Here is a 6,000-nt window from a genome sequence, read left to right as displayed (position 1 = left end):
CATGAATTGGTATCATGATATAATAGCGAATGATAGTAATATTTTTTTAAATTCTACTATTATGTGTGTTTGTTATGGAAATGAAGAGAAAAAAATGAATAGTTTTTCTTCTAAAGAAAAATTATATATAACAAATCTAATTTGACCCCCTACAATTTTAGTCCAAGTTCCGCCACTGATTTAAGGTAATATAAAAAAAATTATTTACTTATTATTATTATTTTTTGTTTAATTTGAAGAACTCTTTTGTTTTGTTAAAATAATTTTCGTTATTTTTCAACCATTGAGTATGTATATTGATATTTGAAAAGTTTTCTTAGATCTCTAAGGTATTTTTCATCTTATCATTATCCTTAATTATACATTTAATTTTCTTTGTGCAATTTCTTTTAATAGTCTCTCAAATTATTTCTAAGACAAATTTGTTAACTTTTTAATATTTTTATTTATTGTTTATTTCCATCATGTAGAATAATATTTCAATATATTCTATCTAATTATTTTTTATTTTCTAATTCATTAGCAATCATACTATAATTTTTTTACTTTAATTGTATAAATAACTTTTATTTACTACAATATAAAAATTTAATATAATTGTCATGAATATTTTTTGTCACTATCCAACATATATTGGAGTTCAAAAGATATAAAATCTATGTCAAAATTTTATTATTATGTTTTTATTATTTGTTCTTTGTGTTATGTTGATCAAGTGATGTATTATAAATTTTATTAGTTATTAGTATATAAAAAAGAGATTCATTAGAATTTAAAAAATTGAAGTAAACAAACATTTAAAATATATTTTAATTTGAATATTTGTTTTCCTTTTATATTTTTTTTAAATATTTTTTAATTTTATCAACTAAGTTTCATTAATGTTTGTAGTTTGAAAATTTAATAAATGTTTTGGTTCTCATAAAATTTTATTTGGTATTCTAATATAAAATGTAAACAATTATAATTTATTTCAAAGTATTTGATATGGAAGAAACAATCATCATCCTAATATTAAATATTTGATAATATTATATTTTCTTTACCGTAATTTTTTTTTTCTTTTATAAAAATTAATATTGAAGTAGTTAGAAAACAGGTACAGGTATAGGTACGAGATTATACCCGTTACCCGGTGGGTTTGGGTAGTGATGGGGATGAATTTTTTTTACGAGGATGGGATATGGGATGGGTTTGGGTTATGGTTCAGGTTGAAAGAAATTCCTACATCACATTAGAAACATGAATCATACATCCAGAATCAATCCACCAAGCATTATGGGGAACTTCAATTAAGTTTGATTCAAAATATACGTGAGCATTATGCTCACCTTTCTTTTTGAACCAAATTCTACGCTTTACGCAATTCTTCTGGAAATATCCAGACTTTTCTTAGAAATGACATTTGTCATTTTTCTTCTAGATTTTGGTTGAGGACTCGTCAATCTTTACTAGTCCTTTACCATTTCCATGTTTATTTACAACTTTCTCTCAAACTCCTTGATTCTACACATAATGAACACCCGAGAAAACTTTCATCCACTTCTATCTTAGAGACTTAAGTCTTACTACGATATATGTCATCTCGATCACATGCTCGTGCATAGTCTGCGAACAGTCAAACTTCATGGTGGTCAATGTACTCATCAATATCCCAACAAGGGACTTATCAACAGTTTCAGAGCGCTCTTCCACAAATTTCTTAAACTCTTTCACATTATCAATCTTGGGAAGAGCAACCTTAATGTTGCTTGTTATGCTCATTCGCATAAACATTTAGATAAAATCTAGTCAAGGAAATTCGACTCATTGAAGACTAGAACAAACATATAAAAATACCGAAATGTAGACTTCAATTATGACATGCCTAACATTAATGCTTTGAGTCATAAAACTAAACTAAATACAGATTTAGACATAAATAACCACTTTATGCATAGTAATGTTCTCCTTTGGGAGATCCACTAATACACAAACATAAACATAATGATGCTGATCATATTATATAACATTCTTGATAATTAAAATATGCATCAACTAGAATCACCTACTACCTTTAGATATATAAATAATAAATAAAACTAGTGACACATACAAAATTATCTACCATAATGCTCATTAGTTATAAGAATAATTAATCAACCTTTGGACAATCCTGAAATGCCTTATAATAATGAACTTCAATTAACTCATAAATCAATTATTTATAATTTAGCATCCATACTACGAGTAATTGAAATAAAATCATTAATAATTTGAAATAAAAAAAAAACTTTAAAATTTTGGTCACTTTGGTGACTAACAAAATTTATCATAGTTGATCTCAAGTAAATAAATATACATTTAATTGTTATAAATCATACATAGCATTCTTATTAATTTTAATTTAACAATAACAAAACATACACATTATTGTAAATTAAAAATACATTATTCATATAATAAAAATATTAACGTTAATTGGTGACACAATTCAATAATGTCACCCCACTTGATCCATGAAAAACAAAAAAATTAATCCAACAATAATTGATTCATAGAATTTGCAATTCAAACATTCAATATTTTTAATTCAATAATTTCTCATAATAATCCAAACCTCTTTTTATTTTTTTCATTTAAAACACAGCGGAAACAAACAATATAATTGCACATTAAATATTTGCTTGATCCATAATTAAACTTGATGCCCATGGAGGACATGTAACCAACAAGAACTTTCATCATCATGTCATTGAATTCAATTAAAGCATAAAGGAAAGACTTTAAAAAAAACAAAAACATAACAGTGCAATTCTCCAATTAACAATAAATTCCTAAAACTTATAATTAAGGTTCATAAAATTGGGAAAGAAAATAAATTTCAAAATCCCTAAATCCATAATTAGGACTTATTTTAATTTCAAAAATCCCTACAAACATAATCAGGGTTTACAATATCCCACAATCCCTAAATCATAATTAGGGTTTACTATAGCATAAAATTCCTAAATTCATAATTAGGATTTATACTTTCATAAAATCCCTAAATTCATAATTAGAGTGTATAATAACTTTAGGAGAACACAATTTGGGAAAAACATCATAACTGGAGAATCATAAATCTAATAACACTTGCTCTGATACCACATGTAAATTATTTTGTAGTTTCCATGTAATAATACATTATAGAAAACTATTATTAGATTCATTATTCTCACATGTTCACGCAGATAATCACACATTCATGCTCATAAATCATAATAGGATACTAATCTTGATCCATGAAAGATCCAATAATAATGAGCTCTTCAATCTTTGTTCTTCAACCTCCTTTTTCCAATCTATCTTTTTGCCTTTATTACTCTTCTCACACTTTCTTTCTTGATGGCTTATTGTGAGAGAACCTTATGACCAGAGATGGAACCCTAATATCCTTTTATAAGTCAACGTCTATCAAATTGGACTGAGTTTTATTTTATTTTATTACGACTTTTTATAATAACTAATAGGTCCTTATATTTTATTAAATCACAATTAAACCATTATAATATTTCAAGTGAGTTACGTAATAGAATTAATTCTTGAGTAACATTTTCTTCTCACTTTCTCGGGAATGCATATATCCCTATGTAATTAAGTTGATGGAATAACAGGTAAAGTTTGGAATGACTCATCCCCAATATTGGATCACATCAAACAATGTGGAAAAGCATAGAGAAGGTGTAATTGAAGTGAAAATATTCTGATCACTATCTTTTCCAATCACATCTCTCACTAAAATGTTATTCTCCCAGAGAGTATAAAAAGGTGCCACCCATTTCTCCTACCCATATCCATCTTCAACTCTTATACAAGTTCAGAAGGTAGAGTTTTTGCTTCAAGATTCCAATGGCAGGTGAGGCTCAATCCGGATCACAACAACCTCAAACCACTCCAGACACCAAGAACACCGACATCACCAAACCCAACAACGACAGTAACAAGAAGAGCGAGGTTTCTGAAATGTTGAATGCAGAATCTGCGAAGCAGCGTGTCAAAGGTCTCACCGACAGCGTAAAGGGGAAATTTCCTTCGGTAGCCTATATTCCTTTCGATCCATGAACGTCAATTCTCTCATAATATATATACATAGCTGCACCCAACTTAATAATTAACTAAATAATCTCTGCTGCTCATGTTGTCTCTGTTGTTTTCGTATGTTTCACTTCTCAAAACCATCCTATTAGGAATAACACTGGAGTATGGGTGTACCACTATTATCTATGATCACAATGTTACAAATCTTGCTATTCAATAAAATAAATATATAGCAGCTTTGCATAATTATTTACTGATCTTTTTTCATCAGCAAGAAACTACAGTATATATATGTATATAAAAGCCATCACTTAACGAAAGTAAGTCCTATTAATGAAAGGAACCTAGTAGAAAAAATAAATTAACATGGGAGAAATTGATTGAGTAGAGATGAATGAGAAGTCTCTGCTTGTGACTTAGAAGAAATCAATCACTCAAAAAAAAAAAGAAGATGAATGTAAATGAAATTTCTGCAATGAAAACACGATAAATATCTCAGACCACTATTCACAAACATATAAAGTATAAACCGAAGAAAATTCAAACTGAAAATGGAAAAATGAAGCAACCTGTTTTGACTCTTCAAATTTGATGAAAAATTAGTCTTATTATTTATATTTTAAAAGTAATTACAAATAGTCGATACAAATTATCTGAAATTCTAAAAAATGTGTATCATTCTGTCACATGGGATTTTTTTCTCTCTACAATATATTGGAAAGATTAGGATTTAAATGTAATTGGACTAACTGGATGAAAGATTGTCCAAAATTAACTAAAAATCGATCTTGGATAATAGGAATCCATCTAAGAAGTTCACAATTAAGATAAGGAGATTCTTAACGTCTTTTATATATTTTACTGTTTGTGAAAGTCCATGAGGAATCATAAGGTAAGCAGTCGCAAAAAATGTGCTTAAAGGGATCAAAGTGAGATATAATTAAAGAGATGAAAATTAATATATTACAATTTTACAATTTCCAAGTGACACAATCTACAATAAAATTAAAACAAAAAATATTTTGATCATTAAATGTTTACATAAATGTTATTATATATCATCATGCTCATGATGAATTTTCAGAAGGATTACTCATGGCATAATATGAAATTTGTCATATATTACCATGTTGTTGAAAATAAGTGTTAATCTAAATTTCATATTTGTTATAAATGAAAAACTGAGTATTTTATAATATAAAAAAATTATAAATTTAATAGTTTAAAATTTTGAGTTAAAAATAGTAATTATCTTTGATGTAATCATGCTTAATGTGATTATGCTCAGTTTTGATTATGATTTTATATATATATATATATATATATATATTCTGATAAAAGAAATATCATGTACACAATTATGCAAACCTCCTTTTAATTTATTTTATTGAATAACAACATCTTTTGAACTTTGATAATAGTCGTACACCCATACTCCTTTTTTATTCTTATAATGATGGTTTTGACGTGTAAAACATATGAAAACAATCTATAGGCACCATCAGCAGCATAGGTTATCCTTATTTAAGTTGCATGCAGATTTTATATATATATATATATATATATATATATATATATATATATATATATATATATATATATATATATATATATTTATGTATAAATATATTTATGGATGTTCATGGTTGGACACTAGGATCGGAGGCAGTCAAGTTGCCAAAGTTGATGACCCCATTGGCGTTGCCTTTAACATATCCAGTTAGGTTGGTAAGACCTTTGATATCTTGCTTCGAAGAATTCACATAACTGATGAACTCTTCAGAAGAGTCACTGTTACTGTCGGTTTTGTTGGTGTCGTTGTTGTTGGTATCAGTTTTGTTGGTGTCGGGGTTGTTGGCGTCGGTGTTGTCGGTGTCTGGAGTAGTTTGAGGTTGTAGTGATCGGCGTCGAGCATCACCTGGGCCACCGGCAAGCTTGTTG

The sequence above is a fragment of the Vigna unguiculata genome, chromosome 3 (assembly GCF_004118075.2).
Source record: "Vigna unguiculata cultivar IT97K-499-35 chromosome 3, ASM411807v1, whole genome shotgun sequence".
Lineage (NCBI taxonomy): Eukaryota > Viridiplantae > Streptophyta > Magnoliopsida > Fabales > Fabaceae > Vigna > Vigna unguiculata.
The sequence above is the reverse complement of the archived record's forward strand: the minus strand, read 5'-3'. Positions refer to the sequence as shown.